At 48.6% G+C, this 19,815-nt stretch overlaps 1 protein-coding gene, 1 long non-coding RNA gene and 1 pseudogene across 7 annotated transcripts in view; 1 reads left to right on the top strand and 2 right to left on the bottom strand.

Moving 5' to 3' along the window:
• LOC134740260 (uncharacterized) overlaps positions 1–2,090 on the bottom strand; it is an 88,378-nt gene extending 86,288 nt beyond the window's left edge. Inside the window, exon 1 of the long non-coding RNA XR_010127587.1 lies at positions 592–2,090. This is a non-coding gene — a long non-coding RNA (uncharacterized LOC134740260). The remainder of the gene's footprint in view (positions 1–591) is intronic.
• The window catches only part of PPFIBP2 (PPFIA binding protein 2), a 143,858-nt gene continuing 125,343 nt past the window's right edge, over positions 1,301–19,815 (top strand). Inside the window, exon 1 of one of the 6 annotated variants that reach the window (XM_063671176.1) lies at positions 1,301–1,588. The gene's annotated coding sequence lies outside the window, so the exon portion shown is untranslated. Of the gene's footprint in view, positions 1,589–1,840; positions 2,103–2,168; positions 2,570–19,815 lie in introns of those variants that run through there. The other 5 variants (XM_063671174.1, XM_063671173.1, XM_063671171.1 and 2 more) reach the window with 5 other exon arrangements.
• LOC134740300 (transcription factor NF-E4-like) lies at positions 6,212–12,764 on the bottom strand (annotated as a pseudogene).

Here is a 19,815-nt window from a genome sequence, read left to right as displayed (position 1 = left end):
CTCTTGACAGGGGCTTCCTCAGTGTTTCCCACGTGTTTGTCCAATTCAACTAAGTTCGAGTCACAAGTGCAGGCTGTGGTGCCAGTCTGTGTCACGTGCTGAAGCCTCTGTCTTTCAAGGTTGGTCACATGAGAAGGTTTGCTTTGTGTGCTTGCAGCTGTTTTCCTGTCTTTGCCAAGCCCAGGCTGGGACCATAGGCAGTGAAGGGAAAATGTTTTTTTCCATAGCATTTGAGTAGATCTTTGGCAGAAGGGAATTACTCAACCCATGGATACAGTGTAATTACCCACAGTTCTAACAGAATGGTACAGAGAGGCCAAATCCTTTGTGGAATGAGATAGGTATGAATAAGTAAATGTGATATTACCTGCCCTATTACCTACCTATTTCACAGATAGAAGGAATGTGGGCTGCCTCACAGAGGATAGTGGGGTAGATTTATCAATAGGAATGAATCCTGCAACCATAGTTCCTTTGGAGGCACAGAGGGGAGGTTGCCTGAAATGCGCTGTCTAGATTCCATCTAGGATATGATTTGATTGACAGCTCTGCAGGGCACGTCTGCCCCTAACAACTCACCTTGGTACCTACCTTAAATCCCTGCAGCTCGAATCACTCTTTTAGGTCAAGACATTTTCTCCAGGAAGCCCCTGTTAAGGGACCACTTTGCTTCTTGTGAGCCAGGGCAGGTCAGTATGCAGGCCTGGGAATGGAGTTTCTTTCAGGTGAACGTTTTAGCTCTGGGGTCTTGTTGGATTTAAGTGAAGACTGACATCGACATGGCCTACATCAGTGGTTCTTAAACTTTGTTGCACATAAGAATCACCTGCAGAGTTTTAAGAGTCCTCATGCCGTGGCCATACCCCCAAGACCATTAAATCAGAACCTCTGGGGATGGATGGAGACATCAGTATTTTTAAAGTTCCTTCCCGCAAGTTGGTTCCAAAGTGCAAAGAAACTCCAGAGCCGGTGACTTAGAACATTTAAAAAGGTAATTGTATCATTTTAAGAACAGGCTAGCAGTTTCTGGGGGCTGAGGTAAGGGGAGTGGGTCCACTAGGGCAATAAAGTGTGGGATTTGGAAACAGCCATGAACTTGTGTGAACTGTGGCAGCCTGGGTCTACAAAAGCCTCTCTGCTGCTATTTTAAGGAAGTGAAAGAGAACTGCAGGGTGTCCTGTTGTAACACAACTCTTGCGGGCCCCAGCCTTCCCCTGCTGGCTGTGCTTGGTCTGCTGCTGGCCAGGTTCCCGCAGTGACCACACGTCTCATATTTGCCAGGGTGGGTTAGGTTCTGTTCACATGTAAAAGTCTCCTGGGCCTACTGGTCATTTCAGACCGCGAGGGTAAATTTGGTTTGAAAAAGTTGTGTCCTATGGAGTTTGTCGACACTCCAGCCTGTGGAGAACTAAAGGCCAGGGCTGTGGTGACTCCTGCCAGAGGTGGGGACTATGCCGAGTCCCTGGTGTCGCTGCCATCTGAGGCCTACAGGGATTTTAAACAGCTTAACAGCAGCCAGTCCTTGGAGGCCTGGGCAGGGCCACAACATAGCAGCACAACCAAAACCGGTTCAGGCCACACGCTGGAGGTAGGGGTTCAGTCCTCCCCAGTTCGAGAACCCATTCCTGTGGTCAGACATTGCCAACGCTTTTCTTGGACCTAAGGTCCCAGACCTTGGTGCTGGGCACAGGGAAATGCTTCCTGACCTCAGCTCTTCATAAGACAGAACTTTTGTTTGGTGCCAACCACTAGAGGGACCTCCGCCCCAGGTCACGAGTGGAGCGCGGCGGGATCTGGGATGATTCGGGGCTTTCCGACCTGCTTAGGGAGGGCGGCTCAGAGACAATCTCAATTTTGCCTGGATTGCACGCGGGCCGAGGAAGTCGGGATGCTCCGAAGGGTTGCTGCTCTGGGTGTGCCTCTAATGTGGGTTTTCTATGCTTTCTCTCTTCGCAATTCTCGACACAGTTTCCTTCTTCTCGCTTTCATTCCCTGTGACCAGAGAACGGCGCTGAAGGGCTGGAGAAGCCCAGGAGACTGGGAGCCGGAGCGCTGGGTACCCACTCGGGCCTCTCCGCAACCGGAGCTGTGCGGAGGAGGAGGTGCGGCGAGCGGGGCGGGGCTCCCGGAAGGGGGCGCGGTCCGCCGAGAGAGGCGGGGCTGGGGCCGGGACGCGCGGCCCAGGGGGTGGGGACGAGGCAGGTTCGAAGGGGCGGGGCTGACCAGGCCGGTCCCCCGGGAACAGGAACCCTGGTGGACGGGTCCCAGCAGGCTTCTTCGGTGCCCGAGAGGGAGCGGGTGCCCGAGGGGGTGGTCCCTGTGGCAGGTCCTGGGGTGGGGGCGCGGCGCTCCGGGAAGAGCCTCCCGCAGGTCCCCGCCCCATCACGTGGACGCCGGCCCCGGCCGCTGCGGTCGGTCCGCTGGTTGGTCGGGCGCTTGGTCCGGCAGTTGGTCGGTGGGCCAGTGGCCAGTCGCTCGCTTCTGGGCTCTCATATTTGAAGGTGGGAGGGACACGGGAGCGGCACGCACACCTGAGCCGCCCGGAGAGGAGCCGCGGCCCCGCATCCAGGTCAGTGGGTTCTCCCCACACCCCGGGCTTGCCGCGCAGTCGGGGTTGGGATCCCCGTCGGGAGCATTGCCTAGGGAGTGGAGCGCCCCCAGAGCTACGAACCACGGGGGCGTGTGGGTCAGTGTCTCCATGAGCCCTGGAGCGTGTCCCAGGCTCGAGGACGGGGACCCTTCTCCAACTCCACTGGCCAGAAGCCTGGGAGGAGGGCAGAACTCCTGTGGGTTGGCTGCGAATCTCTACCCAACCCTGCCTGGGATCCGCGGACAGTCCGCACTCCTGCAGGTGCCAGCGTGGCCCTGGAGATGCGCAGGAAGGTGGGGTCCCTGAGTTCTGTGCGGCGCGTCCCAGCCCTGCTCAGCCCGGGGAGCAGCGGCGTGGACTAGGGAGCCTAAGGAGGTTGCGGAAGCTTTAGGTCTGTCAGCCCAGGCAATTCTCTGGTGGACACAGCGTGTGTCTAGATGCAGGGCCTCGGCTAAAGCCAGTTCTGTAGTGTAAGTGCAAAAATACAGCACACTTTTCAAAATCTAAAGCCGCTGCGTCCCAGTAGACTGCAGGATGGGGACGGTCCTATTTAAAAGTGGGCTCCTCTTCACCTCATCACATCAGATTCCAGACCCGCAGTTTTTCCTCGCATGAAAATAAGATTATATAACAAGAGAACAGAACTTCAGCGTTTGGATAGGATTAAGACAGGCATTCTTGCCGGTGTTTAATCTTCTTAAAAAACGAATCTAATTATATTTTTACTTTTAGAGCAGCCGGATATTTGGTATAGATCCGTCTCCCTTTTCTGTATTTTGGTCTACTTCCTGTCTTTCTCTTCATCTCTCTCCTTTCTCAACCCCTCCTTAATTGATTATAATACAAATCTGAAGTGTTTTCAAATTTTATAGTGTATTATGTGAAGTTAAATGGTCAACTGCGGAAAAGTAGTTGGTTTTAGACATAATTCATCTTCAGCATATTCAGTCTTTCATTATTATAGGTGTATGGAAAACTCTAAGTGTTATCTAATTTAGAAATTATTTCTCTCTTTGGCTTAAGAGAGGCAACCCATTTGCACTTTGCTTAAATTCCTATCTAAATAACTTTGAAGTGGGAGATGGGGATGATTGATGAGGTTTTCACTGATTGCATTTATCCATGTTTTAGTTAACATATTTCAATTATTAGTAATACTATTTTAAGATTTGGTGATGTGACAGTTGTTAGCTTATTGCTACTGGAGAGATAAGCTGCTTACCATGATGCCTTCTTTACTGGGTAGCTGAGGGAGATGCGCTTTGACTTTAAGAGTAAGTGGAATGAGATCAATGACATGAAGGCGGTAGGAACAAAGTTGTGGGAATTCCTGTCTTTCATCTGAGCAGGGAAATCTGGGATAATTTTAAGAAAGGGTGACGTGATGGACCTCAAAGGGTCCCTCCTGGGTTTTTTGAGGCAGAGAAGGGTAGAGTGTGGCCTGGGCTGTGACAACTGTGTGGGCAGGCAGGCATGGACTCACCATGAGAAGTGGCCAGTGGTCCATCTTGGCTCTTATATCAAGTGCTAGACAGTAAAGCTGGTGACAAGGCTGGAAAATAGTCCCAGCTCTCCAGTGCAGAAGTCTGGACTTGGTCTGAAGGCACAGCAGGGGACTGACTGATGGTTCTGTGAACTTCTCAAAGTCAAAGACCTTGGTCCTTGACCCTCCCAATTCCTAGCCTGATACAGAGAAAATCCAGTAAATATTTGTGGAGTGCATGGTCTGACAACACTGTAGAGCAGAGCTTCTCAAAGTTGAGAATCATGCGGGGATCTTGTTCAAATGCAAATTATGATTCCATAGGTCAGGGGTGGGACTTGACATTCTGTGTTTCTAACAGATTCCTAGGAGCTTGCTGATCATTTCCCTATGTATAGCAAGGATTTAGAGTAGCAGTTTGCAAACCTGGCTATGCCTCATAATCGCCTGGGGAGTTTTGTGAAACGTTCAGATTAAGTAGTCTGGGATGTTTTTACCAAGTCCCCCCAGGTGATTCTGTTGACAAACCCGAAGGCAATTGCTGCAATGGCAAAGTTCTGGGAGTGTGGTGGGAAGCAAAGTCCAAGGGAAAAAGACAGTGCGGCAGCGAGGCGGGATAGGAAACTGAGAGGCTGATTCAGGGTCAAAGGGATGAGGCCTTATTTTGGGCCTGAGAGAGTGATGAGGAGGGATCAGGTAGGGAGACTTCGGAGAGATAGAATCTGTAGGACAGAGGACTAGGGAATGGGACAGTCTCTAGACTGATTAGATGGAATGAGAAGTGAGGAGGGAGAAACAATGCTGGGAAGATTCAGCTTTGGGCCTGAGGAATGGTATGGCCTTTAGACTGTAATGTTTAAGGTAAAGTTTATGAAAGGTTCCTGTATTGGTTCGAACCCGGAGAGTGTGCCAACAGACAACATGAGGCGGTGTGGTGCAACATGCTGTTTTAATGAGCGCCTGGGTGCAGGTGGGCTGAGGCCTGAAATGGCGTCAGCACCAAATGAGGATGAGGCAGGGGTTTTATAGTTTCCCGTAAACAAGAAGTGTCTCAGTCTGATGTAACTGCTACACAGTACCCAGACAGCCCCTCTGTCTATCTTCAGGGGGTACGTGTCTTCCAGCCAGGGTAGGTATCTTCTGGCCGGCTGTCTTCCTGCTTCTGCTATCTTGCTGACGCACACTGCTGGCGCAAGTGGCCTTGCGCCTTGGGACTGGGCCTGAGAAGGAAGGAGTTACTCATCTCTTCAAGCTTTCAGACCCCGGGGAGAATCTTTCATTCCTGTCTATTTGGTTATAGTGACAAGGGAAAAGGGGTGACTTTCTCAATAACTACTTCAGGCGTGACACAGGGGTGGCGTGGGCTCCTTGGAAAAAGAAAAACTTAATTTTTAGGGTATTCTTGAGAGACGTGTTGGTATCCATCGTGTCGTTGTAGCAGGAGCATCATCTGAATTGTCTGGTGGCTAACTGTAGTTTCAACAAGAGTTTTAGTGGCTTTTATTATTAGTGGGATAACACAGGGGAGAAAAAGGAGGAACCCAGTGATGAAGATTACTGTCCCTACCAGGGTTTTAAATCCTCCTAAATTAGAGAACTGTTGTCCGGCTGCTAGAGTGAGAGCTCGAGTGAGGGTGATGAGTTCAGCTTTTTGGGAGGTGGTGCCTGGGAGGAGCGGATTGGCTTCAATAGTGTGGGGTCTTTAAGGGTAATGTGGACGGGGGTGTGGTGTTTTTCAACTGAGGATGTGGAAATATCCCTAACAGCGGGGTTAACTACAGATAGGGGTAAGGAAAGGTTGCATGTTTTAGGGTGGGAGGTTGGAGGAGCAGAAGAAAGTTAGAAGCCTCGGAGGGGGCTGGGTTGATGCGTTGGGTACTACGGGGAATGTGGAAGTGGAGAGTAGTGTGGAGTTTTGAAAGGATGTCCCTGCCTAGGAGCAGAGTTGGGCATGAGGGCAGGACTAAGAAAGAGTGAGTGAAGGAAAAGGTGTGCAGGAAGCAGAAAAGTGGAGGAGTGACTCGGGGTTTGGAGACTTGTCCATCAATTCCCACAACAGAGACTTAGGAGGACTGGGTGGATCCTGAAAAATTAGGTAAAGCAGAGTAGGTCACCCAGGTTGATTAAAACCATCAGGGTTACCCTTGGCTCGGATGAAGTGATGGTAGTTGCCGGGGCGTCCATTCCAGGGCACCGTCAGTCTTCAGCAGCAAGGCAGATGAGATCCGAGTAGGAGGTTTTGGCCTGCTCAGGAAGGGATGGGGGCGGTCCTTGCAGGGGCCGCTCATAGTCCGACTTCCAGTGGGGTCCTACGTAGAGGGGTCACAGCCTGGTGGGCTTACCTGGGTATGGGCATTGTCTGGACCAGTGGCCTTCATTGGCCTTCATTGCCGCACTTGAAACAGGCGCCAGGTGGAGGAGGATTGCTAGGAGGCTTCTGTGTGGAGCTGTGGCCCCGTGGGCCTGCAGGGCCCCTGATGGCGGAGGCAGGCGTTTGAAACTCTGCCTGTTTTTGCCTTTTACTTTCCTCATCATGACTGTTAAAGACTTTGAAGGCTAAATTAAGAAGGTCTCGTTGTGGGGTTTGAGGGCCGTCGTCAAGCTTCTGAAGCTTGCACTGAATATCGGGAATGGATTGGGAGATGAACCGAAGGTTTAAGATAGTGGTTCCTTCTGGGTTGGCTGGGTCTAGGTTGGTATATTTTCTCATGGCTTCAGTTACATGAGAGAGAAAAAGGGCTGGGTTTTTGTCAGGACTTTGGGTGATTTCTGGAAGTTTTTCATAGTTTACCACTTTATGGGCGCCCTTTTTGAGTTCTGCAAGGAAACACATAATCGTGTGGTCTCGATGGCAGCATCTAGAGGCCCTGTCTTGATAATCCCAGTGGGAGTCCTGGCTGGGGACTGCCTCTGCACCAGTAGGCTTGGCAGGAGCTTGGTGATGAATTGTATCAGCATGCACCTGAGCTAGGGTCCAGATACAGTCCTGGTCTTCTGGGGTGAGGGTGGAAGAGGGGATAACATAGAGGTCATGCCAAGTTAGTTCATAATACTGGGTAAGGTACTGAAACTCCCTGATATAAGAGGTAGGGTCATCTGGAAATGAACCGAGTCTTTTATTAATTTGAGAGAGATCAGTGAGGGAGAAGGGAACATGAACTCTAACAATACCTTCAGCTCCTGCTACTTCGCAAAGGGGGCACTCTAGCACTGGCACTGAAGTGAGGGTGGGGCATGAGCCAACGATGGCGCTCGAGCGAGTATGGGCGGGAGAGAAGGAAGAAGCCGGAAGTGGTTCCTGCTGAGGGTTTGAAGACGGAAGGGGGTTTGAGTTGATAGGCAGTGGAGGATAGATAGGGGCGTAAGGTGGTAGGATGGGTTTACAGGCTTCAGGAGGGGGCAGTGAGGAAGGAGAATGAGTACAGGCAATGCTAGTTGTCCTCAGGAGAGCACGGTGTAGGAAAAGAAGTGGGTACTGTTGACTGGGAAGATGGTGGCTGGGAAGATGGCAGCTGAGAAGATGGCAACTGGGAAGATGGCAGCTGAGAAGATTGCGGCTGAGAAGATAAAGAGGAGGCTTGCGGGGTTAAAGAAGATGGTTGAGAGGGAGAGGTAGAGTCTGGGAGGAGTGGACAGCAGTCTGCTGGATCTAACAGGGAAAAAGAGGTCGGGAGGAGAAAGGCGATCAGGGCAACGAGAATGGAGGAGAAGGATTTGAACAGGTGAGCAAGAATTGCAGAGGTCAGGTCGTGATCTGAGTGCAAAAAGGCCTGGAAATAAGGAATTTCTCCCTATTTCTTAGGTCGTTGGCAATACTTGCTTAAATCAGTTAAAACTGTAAAGTCAAATGTTTCATTTGCTGGCCATTTGGACCGTTATCTAATTTGTACTGTGGCCAGACTGAATTGCAAAAAAAGAAAAGGCGCTTAGGGCGGATATCTTGCCTGAGGCCTAAAGTTTGCAGGTTTTTTATGAGGCAGCCTAGAGGGCTGTTTTTTGGAATGAGGACTGGGAGTTTCCCATAATGGAGGATAGGCACAGGAGAACAGGGAAAAAGGAGACAGTCCTGGATGGCCGGATGGAGACGATAAAAGGAGCAATCATCACTGCTGCCTTTTTCGTTCCTGGAACAGGATCAGATGGCTTAGATGTGTCCCCCTAAGACCAGATGATCAGCGAGTGCCTGGTACACACTGGAGCCTTTTTGGACCAACGTTGGATTTTCGGACCAGAGAAACCAAGCGAGGCCAAGCAGGTTTTTCCCTGTTAACCAGGTTCCCGGGGAAACTTAACAGTAGGCGAGATCAGTGACTGATGTGCATGCACAGAGAGGCGATTGGAGGCTGAGGAGCTTCCTTTGTCTAGCTGCTGTGGCCTGCTGTCCGGTGTGGACGGGTAGGTCCACGAGGGACACAGACCCGACCCCCTCCCGGGTTTCGGCACCGAATGAAAGGTTCTTGTATTGGTTCAAACCCCGAGAGCGCACCAACAGACAACAAGAGGCGGTATGGCACAACATGCTGTTTTAATGAGCACCTGGGTGCAGGCAGGCTGAGGCCTAAAATGGCATCAGCACCAAATGAGGACAGGGCAGGGGTTTTATAGTCTCCTGTAAACAAGAAGTGTCTCAGTCTGAGGTAGCTGCTGTGTGGTACCCAGACAGCCTCCCTCTTGATCTTCAGGGGGTACATGTCTTCCAGTCAGGGTAGGTATCTTCCAGCTGGCTCTCTTCCTGCTTCTGCTGTCTTGCTGATGCACGGTGCTAGCACAGGTGGCCTTGCGCCTTGGGACTGGGCCTGAGAAGAGAGGAGTTACTTATCTCTTCAAGCTTTCAGACCCCAGGGAGAATCTTTCAGTTTAAAAGTGGTTTTTTACTTGGCTGTAAGATTTTTTTTTTTTTTTCCTGAAATTCAAATCTGTTCATGATGCTGTCCTGTTTGAAATCCTCTGGTGGATATCCTAATGCAAAATATAAGAAGGAAGCACTAATATAAACACAACTGATAACATTTGTTCCATTCTACAGCCTGTTCATCCCCATTCAAGATGTGACATTCAGTCCCCATTTGGTGTGGGCACAACTAGGCTGAAACTTTTGGCAGCTTTGTTTATTTGAGTCACTATTTTCCCTGCTTCCTTCTTCAGAGGAGCTCCACTTCCCTTGGACTTTATGTTTCTTAGTATCATTCTTTGGTTCCAATGCTTGATGGCACCTGTGTGTCTCTGTATTCATTGACTCTATAGTAGTTTTAGGAAAGGTGGGCTTTATCCTTTATACACCCTTAAAGCCAAGTCTTGTTTGACTTTGTGGATCTTCACAAGCTTCATTCTTATCTCTCACTCATTTGGTAAATAATCCTCTAAAAGAGGCTGTCCTAGAACAGTCTGTTTAGCTTTAGGCCCAGATCTCCTTAGTGCCTCAAGTTCCAGGGGACTGCTGACTCTGAGCTTTGTCTTCAGCAAATGTATGATTTCTGTTTGCCTTAAGGTCCTTGGCTTGGTTCTCCCTGGTAATTCTTACTTTCATTTCCTCTCTCTGTCATGTTCATATGTACACATTTATGCACACTGAAAGCTGAGCATTCATTGTGCTTGATGCTTTTAATTACCCTGTTCTGTGTTGCATAGTAATCATGACCCCTAACATGCCTGTAGATGGGAGGCCTAGACACAGAAGGAATAGGACTGTCTCTCTGATAGGATAAAATTTACCATCCTTGTGTGGCATTCAAATCTCTGCAGTGGTGGGCCCTACTTTAGCTCTCCAGCTGCATCGTCACTGTTCCCCAAACTGAGAAGCTGAGTAATTTCTCTTCTTTTGTGCCTATCTGCATTTGCATACACTATTTTATCTTCCTGGAAAGCCCTTTTGTCTCTATTCTGCAAAATTATTAATCCTTCAGGATATAGATCAAATTCTTGAAGGTCCCTTGCCCCTAAGTCGTTTTTACTCTTCTGTTACATACATATCACATCAAACAAAGATCTGCTGTGCTATTTCATCACTTTATGTCTATGTCTCTGTCCATATTCCTCCAAACTCTGAGCTGCTTTAGGGCTCTATCAGCTCTTGTGTGTGGCTCCACACTTAGCAGATGTCCAGGAGGAGTCTGTGGTAGATATGGGCCTTGCAATGTTTACCTCAGTAAAGAGGGAAAGGGGCTGGTTATTTCATATGGTAGATGAGAGAAGGAACAGGAGCAGAAGCTGAAAGACTGGGAGGAAGGACAGGCCCAGTGAAGAGTGGGTCCACATGGCTAGAGTCAGGGGGTTGGGTGGACACTGGGAGAGGTGAAGATGGAGTCTCAGGCTGGGAAGAGATCATGGAAGGCCCTGAAAGTTGGAGCTATATAATTTAAATTTTATTCTGATGACATTAAAGGTTCCATACTCAAGTATGGAAAAGACATGGTAAAACTGTTCAGGATGATTCTGGCTGGGAAGGGCAGGTTGAAGGGACAGGGAGGAACTTCTTATGAGCACAGGCTGTTAGAATAACCTATTGCGGTAGCTCAGGACCTAAATCAAAGCAATGGCAGTAGGAATAGAGAGAAGGGAGCAGAGGCGAGTGAGCATGCCAAGAAATCCGGCAGGATTTGGTGACTGATTGTATTTGAGGGAAAGAGAAAAGAGTCAAACTGGATACTGACATTGTGTGTTAGTTTGCTGGGAGAAGAATGAGGCAACTGTTAATAGCATGAAAGCATGGAGGAACTTCATGGAAGGGGGAAGGGAAATGAAAGTGATTGATTCTTTTGGAATCAGAAGGGAGCCTCGGGTAGTTTCTTGCTTGCCCTTTATATGTTTACCCATAAGAGGATGGTGAAGCCCGGAGAAACCTACCCAAGATCACTTAGCTCTTGATTGTAGAACCCAGGTCTCCTGGCATTATGGCCTGGGCTTCTATCTTCTGTAGCACATGAGTTTAGCCAGAGGAGAGCTGCCAGAAGGTCGAGATGGAGATTCCATTAGGCAATGAAAAATGGGAATGAGACCAGGTTTGGGGTGAATTCAGCCTGCAGAACAGCTAAGGCTGGGGTCTTATAGGTCAAGCACCCAGATGGGAAGTGTCTGCTGGTTGCCAATGCCATGGGGGCCCGAAGGCTCATGAAGCCTCCTTTTTGCCCTGTGGCCTAGCTGTATGTGGGGCTGATGGGAGATATGAAGTACTTTTAGGGTATCAGCGCTCTTATACTTATTATGCTTAATGTGGGCACATGTGTATTAATTTTCTTCTGGGAATGTAACCACCAATCAATTTATCAATTCCATGGAAAGTTGTATTCCAAGGCCCAAACACCTCCTCTACCCAGACTTCAGGGCACATCCAGCCAGTTCATGAGAAGTTGCCTCTTATAGTGTTGGAGTGGGGATGGGGGTGCAGGGAACAGCTAGCTAGGGAAGGCAACCAGCCATGAGGACCTCATCCAAGCAGGGGCCGGTGTAGTCAGGATCAGGGATTCAGATGGCTGGATGAGGGCTACAGCTGTTGGATGAGGAGTGAGGATCTTATCTAGAATCTGCACTGCCATCGGGAGACTCAGTGGCCTTGAGGCTGGAGTTCTTCAATCCTCCTCACCCCTCCCTTCCACACACCTCTGCCCAGCCAGGCTCCTCAGCCTCCAGCCTCCCAGGATGGAGTCTTGCCTTTGTCCTGGACGCTGACACAGTGGTCACTTCTATTTCTTGAGGAAGAGCTAGGTTTATGAATGTGAAACATTTGGATTATTGTCTGAGATGTGGTAGTTGCCAAATAAAAACATATATACAAAGAATACTGGGAGCCAATGTTGAAGGAAAACTTGTCAAGCCTCCCTTTCTCTTTTGAGCTTTATAGTGGGGTCTTGCCAGTTTATACCTCATCTTGTTCTGAAGGTTTTTTGTTTCTGTTTTTCGTATTAAGGCCAAAATATGTGCACGAGCCTGCTCACCCCTGGTAAAGTGTCAGGGACAGCCACAAATTGCACAGATTACCGGCATAGATTTGCGCTTCCCATTTCTTAGGAAGTAGGTGGGTGGAGGAACCACTAATGCATCTCCAGGAAGGGATTTGTTAGCCCAAGGGAGGCTATGGGGACTAGATCCTACATTGCCTCTTCCCTGGCCTATGGCCGCTGTGGTGTTCCCAGGTGGCTCTGCTTCAGGTATGTCTCTTTCCTCCTGGGAATAGGGAAGGAGGTGATCCAGATCTCAGGATTTCTCTGCCTGCTTAGGGATGCCAATGAGGCGTGTTTAGTGGGGATACTCTTGTCCCTGCTCTCCAGGGTAAAGTTACACTTCCACAGTGACTTGTGTGCATGGTTGAAATGCAGCCATCACATGCAGCTGGGCCTCTCACTCTGACCTGGAGGGCCACTCCTGTGACTGCACTGATTATCCCAAGAGGCCTTCTTAGCAAACTTCTCCAAGTTGCTTCTGGCGAAAGGTTCAGAGAACTCTGCCAAAAGGAACTACTTGGTTGACAACTTTGTGTGTGTGTCTGTGTGTGTGTGTGTGTATGTGAGAGAGAGATAGAGAGAGTTGTGTAGGAATCAAGAGGTTTGTAATAGGGACAAGGGGGACAGAGAGGGGATAGAGCCACAGCTGAAGCTTAGGAAGACCAAAAATGGGTTACCTCTTTCTTGCCTGCTTAGGCAAGAAAGCCTCTATCTTCAGGGGCAACAGTTTCCTTCTTCCAACACACAAGTCCATGTTCCCTCCAAATCAAAGAGGTTTTTGCACAAATAACTAGCTCAATGCTGGACTGCTTCATGAAGGCAGTGGAGGTGTAGACTGGCCCCACAGAAAGTTTCTTCCACAGGAAAGGATAGAGCAGAACTTCCAACTTTGGTGGGTTTGACAAATGGCTTGTTTCATGAGGTCAGGGTAGTGTTATTCTCATTGTATGGGAAACAGGTGCCAGAGAAGTAAAGACACTTTTGAAGGTTCCAGAGTATTAGATTTAATGTAATTTATTGTCCGAACTGAACACTTTTGAAAGTGAAAGTAGGCACATAAATGCTAAACTGGATGGGGCCTGGGGAAGATCAGGATCAGGCACATTGGGATGTGTGGTTTCAAATTCAGTGTTCAAAACTCCAAATTCTATGAGCAATGGGGGCAGAAAAGGGAAGGGGTGGGGTGGGAGAGTGGATTGGCCTGAGGGGGTGGAAATTGATTTGGGATAGGAATAGCAAATTCTTCTAATTCAACATTTCACCAAGGCAGAGGAATAGTTCTTGACTCTGACACCTGACCTTGACTGGATGTCATGAAAAAGTTTCATTACAGAAGCTCTTCCTGCGACCAGCCAGCCAAGACATCTGGTTCTTGGATGCATGTGCTCACCTGGTAACAACAACAGCCTTATGTGTCTGTCTGGGTTTTCACTGTGCCTGCTCACTGGTGCGGCACAATGCCCCGGGCAGGGATTATTGTCCTGCTTTTGGAGATGAGGAAACTGACTCCTCTTGCCTGTCCCGCCCCCTCATTCTATCATGGCAGGCAGGAGGTTTTCTCCAGCATGAGGACTTGACCTCCCTAACTCCTGAGGACCCTGGTAGCTCTAGAGTGGAGGGTTTGAATCAGACAGTCCTCCATTAAAATAGCTCTACACAAATTTGCTGTTGCTCTTTGAGCAAGTCTCCTTACTTACCTCTTTGAGCTTTACATTCCTCATCTGTTTAATGGGAACAATAATTCATTTGGTGGTTGTGAAAATTAAATGAGATGAAATGTTAACTCTAGTGCTTGGCACATCATAGGTAGTCAGTAAATCCTTTTATTCCCATCTCAGGAAGCTTGAGAGAAATCACTTATTAAGAGATATTTAGATCATCCAGAGGGCTTATCCTGAAATTTCAGGTGGGAAGTTGCACGCTCTGGGCTTCCAGGTATGACACAGAAAGGGCAACCATGGTGGCGGTGAGCAGAAAGTCCAGGAGGCAGAAGTACATGACAAGGTAGAGAACAGCCTGGAATCAGGTGGCTGGTCACCCACGTACAGGACAAAAGCAGCAAACAGCGCAGAGTCCAAACCAGCTGGATGAGACGTGACAGGGTTAAGGGCAAAGTCCTGCCCTTAGGCCCTGAAAATCAATTCTGTGAGTGTCCTACCCATCTATGTGGAAAAGCCCAATACATTGGCTTAGCCTAGCTACATTAATTGAAGTCCTGGGTTTAGACCTTGGTAGAGGATCTTTTCCCTTCATTGGCTGAGACTGGCCACACCTGGAGTGTGCAAAGCCAGTTTCCCTGTCTTACAAGCTTTGGAGGGGCCCAAGGACAGTCAGGAAGATATAGGGGAATGACTGCTATTTTCAGGTGGGCAAGGTGGGCAGCATGTTCTTTGTTGCTCAGAGGGCAGAGATGAAGGCCTATGGTAGTGATGGCAAAGAAAACTAAAGACAGGGCAGATTCTACTTTGACATAATGTAAAAAATTTTAAAGAACTCAAGCTTGTCTCTAGGGCCAAACAGCTGTTTTAGAGCAGTTATTGGAGTCTACCTGCAAAGGGTATTGTTCAAGCAGTATTGACTAGAGAGGAGTTTATGAAATAACAGGGAGGAAGGTATACTGAAAGGTTATAGGTCTAACTAAAGTGCTGTAAGATTTTGGCAAAGGGAAGGCTTTGTGGATCAACCAACTGTGGTGGGATCCTGGGGAGCTGAGAAGAAAAGGCTGTCTGGGGATCCCTGGTCAGTCAAGTGAGTAAAAGGCATAGAAGCCCAAGTGAGTGAAGTGGGATCAAGAAATAATAAGGAAACCAGCTTAGCTAGGCTCTTCCCATTATTAAAAGTCAAAGAAAGAAGTTGGGACTCTAAGGGAAAAGGAACTTGAATGCCAAACTAAGAAGCTGGACTTTACCCTGTCGGTAGTGGGGAATAATTGGTGGCTTCTGAGCAGAAATGACTTGCAGCAGATGTAGGCTGGAGTGAGGGTGGGAGGCTGGGGAAAGAGCAGCCTTAAAGCTGTGGAGAAGCGGCCGGGCATGGTGGCTCACGCCTGTAATCCCAGCATTTTGGAAGGCCGAGGGTGGGCAGATCACGAGGTCAGGAGATTGAGACCATCCTGACTAACACGGTGAAACCCCATCTGTACTAAAATACAAAAAATTAGCCCGGCGTGGCTATGTGGAAGCTTCTGTATCCCAAGTTGCAGGCTGAACATCCCACTTAGTGACAAGGGCTGGGAGAGGGGAAAGGCTCTGAGCAAATGTCTTTGTGGCTGAAAATGAGACTATGATCCCAAGAAGTGACTGGACTGTGTATATTCTTTGCTGATGCCTGCCTTGGCCCAACCACCTGAAAGCTGTTTTAGACTCACTTGCCACCCCTTGAAGATTCTGAGAACACACCATCCTGAGACCTGGAGAACCAGGGTATGTGATGTGAGACAGCTGGGTTCACAGCATCCTAGAGGGCATAGCAGGTATAGAAGGGAGTGATCCAGGAGGACAGGAGGACATTGGTCACAAGAATGTCCTCCTGGATCACTCCCTTCTATACCTACCATACCCTAGGTAGTCTGACTGTCTGCAGCTTGGGCCATAGAGTGAGCAAGATTCCATCCCTGGGAGGGGAGGCAAGGAAAGGATGTGGGTACCAGGGTCTCATTCAAGTAGGCTGAGGTTTTGGGTGGGGTGTGGTGTATGGGAGGAGAGAGTTGCTGTGGTTAGGCATGTGGATGCCTGAGCGGCATGATATCTTGGTCTGGGTGGCAGGGAGGGAGTCTGGCAAGAATGGTAGGAAGAGTGGCCATGGAACCCCAAGGTCAGAACTGGCCCCATTGGATCTGGGGAAACCTACCTTTTAGCAGCAGAGGTAGAGCATACTTCTCAAGTACTGTGGAATCAGTAGGATTATGACAGTATTTATTATTTCAGTCTCTAAATAATTTTTGAACCATCGTCTATCCTGAGAATGGTGATGATGGGACCACAAGATGAACAGACATGTCCCCTGACGGAATGGAACTTAAGAAATGTACCCCCTTACTCAAACAGATAGTAGTAACTGCTGAGAAAATACAGTTAATATTCAGAGAAAGATGTTGGGGGGGCCTGGCTTGCTGAGGAGGTGGCATTTGAGGTGTATCCTGAAGGAAAGACAGGGACTGGAGATACCCTTTTCTATGGGGCTGAAGGAAATTGCCGACAGAGGGAACAGCAGTGCACAAAGGAAGGCATGAGTAATGCCAGTTAAGGGGCACCTGTGGAAAACAACTAGGGGCATGATTTGGCTGGAACTGAGGAGTAAATGAGGTTAAATAGGGCACCAGGGATTGGAAGTTACCATCTATGAAATACTCATCATGCATCAGGCATTGAGCACAGAGTCTGTGCTCACTTAAATTTCAAAGCAGCCTTTCAGGGCTTTAACTGAGGAGGAAATGGGCTCCAAGAAGATACCTGATCATCTCAAGGTTTCCTAGGTGGTGAGTGGCCAAAATAAAATTGATGTCCAGGCTGCCTGACCCCAAACTCTGTTCTTTCCACTTAATCTTGCCACTAAGTTTAGAGTCCAGATTATGCAGTCTTAAATTTACAGTGAAGACCTGTTCTTACCGTATTTAGGCGGGAAGATGGTCAGATGGCACATGGCAAACCACATTAACCTTTGAGAGGCACTTGGTGGACATGGCCAGATTGTCACAAAGCATATCTGAGTTCCAATACATATATATGCATGCATACACATATATATTTAGGAAGTTAATCTCTAACTTCCTAAATGCAGTTTTCACATTACAATAGAAACTGTTACTGCCAGACTGCTATAGGCAATTTCTGAATTGCTGGCTGAATTCCAGTATTTTCTCATCCCTTCAATAAAGTATATTAGAATGGGGCAAGATAAGCCTGAATCTTCTCTAATTTGTACAAAAAGCTTCTATCATTAGTAACAAGTTACCTACAACCAACCTTACCTGTTTAGGATACCAAGGTATCAGCCCTAAGAGATGTTTAGCAAGAGTGGTACTCCAAGAGGGTTGGAAGGGTGGGATGAGGGTAAGAGTCAGAGAAATTTGGGCAGTAACCCAGGTGGGGCTGTAGGGGTTGAGAGGAGGGACCGATACAGTTCAGTAAGCATTTGTTGAGAGCCTGCCCATGCAGGGGTGTAGAGTGGGTGCTGGGATACCTGCATGAAAGGACAGCATTGTTTTCACAGATAACATGTTCAAGCTCTGAGCAGGTGGGTATTGGTGGGGACTGCCTGCTCAAGTTGGGGTTCTTATGCATATATCTAGTACAGTCAGCCAGTCTTTGTTGCTGAGCAGGTCTGCCCAGGGCCCAATTCTCCATCCAGTTTGGCCTTTCTCCTGGAGCTCAGAACTCAGATCTAGCCCTGGTGGCCACACCTTGCTTCTGTCCTCAGGGTGGACCCAGGGTCCTTCAGACTTCCTAATGGGAGGCTTTTCCTCAGCCTGGAGAGAAAAGTTGAGACCACCTGGGAGGCAGTAGTAACCACTGAGAAGACAGAGGAAATATTCAGAGGAAGAAGTTAGGGGAGCATCTGGGCTGCAGTGACTCAGGATTTCAGGTTAACAGGAGACGATGTGGGAGGAAGCTCTACCTCCTTGTCCTACCACTTAATAAGGAGCACTTTGAGAACCCGTTAAAGGCTGTTCCAGGGTCACAAATCCAGTCCTCAAATGTTATGATTTATATTTAAAAGAGAATTTTAAATAAGCCAAGTGACAGCTGAATGGGAAATGGAGTTAATGAGACGGATCTTATCAGCTCCATGAAAAATGCATCTCATTACATCACTGTTACACATCATATATGAAAACCTTCCCTCAGTAATTCCTGGAGTGATTGCCTGTCTGGCTATAGGTGTCCCCAAAGAGTGTGGTGTCCCCTGAGAATAACCGGGAGGTCTTTCTCGGATACCAGTACAGCTCAGCCATCTTCTCTCAAGGCCATTTCTAGAGTTACTATGGGCTCTCTTGATGCCAGTGCATGGAGCCAGGGACCTACTGCGCCAAGGACAAAGCCAGTCAGCCATGAACGTGGTCAAGACTTGGCCCTTCTCCTCCCTAACCCCACAGAGCCCAGTTCAGCTTTAGCCTCCATGTTTGAGGCCTCCCAAAATCCATTTCCCCAGCTGTGTCTTCTCTGTCAGGTACCTGCCCCTGAGCCTCATAACTCGGCCTGTTCAGTGTTCCTAAGCAGGTCACCTTGTGACCCTCGTGGAATGGCTGAGGAAGGAACCAAGGGGCTGTAAGAGTGGCCATGTGATCCCTAGGAAACCTTCAGTTCTGGAAGGCCCTGTGGCCCTAGCCTTGCTCTGTTTTATCAGGTACTGCTAGAGAGACGCAGAAAACCTGGAGCATGTGTGCTGTTTGAGCTGCTGTACCCCAGGGTCTGCCACTTTGGGGGCTACCTGCAAGAGATTTGGCAACTTCTCAAAGGAACTCAACATCATGGTTGTTTTTCTTTAACCTTGATCCCAACATTTAGGCCGTGATGAAGGGTCTTGGCCAAATCCATCTTCTGGAATAGTGCAGTTGGGAACATGTTCTCTGATGAGGAGAGGCAGAGTGTTACATACTTACTGGGCCAGGCACTGAGGTGGGTAGTTTATTCTATCCTCTTTCTTAACCCTCTGACTAACCCTGTATAAGGCAGATATTATATCCATTACATAGTAACCTGAGAGGTTAATGTCCATAGTACCTAAGGTAAAAAATGAATCCAGCTCATAAGTAGTGGAGCAAGGATTTAAACCCAAATCTGTCTGACTTTGCTATGGTCTGAATGCTTATGTCTCCTAAAAATTCATATGTTGCGATTATAATCCCCAAAGTGATGGTATTAGGAGGTGGGGCCTTGGAAGGTGATTAGGTCATGAGAATGGAGCCCTCATGCTTGAGATTGGTTCCTTTATAAAGAGACCCCAGAGAACTAGCTGGTTTCTTCCACCATGTGAGGACATAGCTGGAAGGCACCATCTGTGAACCAAGAAGCAGTCCTGCTCCAGACACTGACTCTGCTGGTGCCTTGCTGCTGGGCTTTCCAGCCTCCATAGCTATGAGAAATACATTTCCATTGTTTGTGAGCTACCTTCCCAATTTATGGTAATTTTGTTAAAGCAGCCTGGACAGACTAAGACAAAGCTTGGGCTCTTTCTCCTGCATGCTGCTCCTCTCTTTCTTGAGGGGAAGAAGCACCCCTCACTTGGGAAGAAAGGAGACTCAGAAGGCTTGGGGCTGGGGGTATGGGGACCCAGCATCTATACTACTCCTTCTGTGGCCGTTTGGAGTCACATAGACCTCTGTAATTTTCACTTTTTCATTTGATTCTGAGGAACTGTTTGGGTATCTTCTATAGGGGAATAAAGACTCTGCTTTATGGAAAGGAAGAGCTGAGAAAGATGGGAGAGAGGTCCCAGGAGATCGTTAGACCTTTCCACTCCCCTGGAGTCCAGCTAACAAACTTCCAGGAGCAAGACCACTTAGGCCTGCAGGGAAGGGGCTACCTAGTACAGTGTCATTCTCCAGCAGGCCGGTCTTTGGCCTGCAGGAACACTTGTGTAAGTGGGGGATTCCTAGATCACTTTTCTTGGGAAAGTCCCTAAACCACTTTCTGGCCTCTGAACTCTTAGAGGAGGGAAGTGATCCAAGTGGCAAATATCTTGTGACTGGCAAGCCAAGGTTGGGGACCAACCCTTCCCCTGCCTCCCCACATGCTGGAGCTTTTGAACTGAGTTGAAGAGAGCTGGGCCCAGGGCTCTTGGCCCTTGAATGCAGCTTGACATCT

The sequence above is a fragment of the Pongo pygmaeus genome, chromosome 9, assembly GCF_028885625.2.
Source record: "Pongo pygmaeus isolate AG05252 chromosome 9, NHGRI_mPonPyg2-v2.0_pri, whole genome shotgun sequence".
Taxonomy (NCBI): Eukaryota; Metazoa; Chordata; class Mammalia; order Primates; family Hominidae; genus Pongo; species Pongo pygmaeus.
Note: the sequence above shows the minus strand (reverse complement) of the source record. Positions and strands in the feature narration are given on the sequence as shown.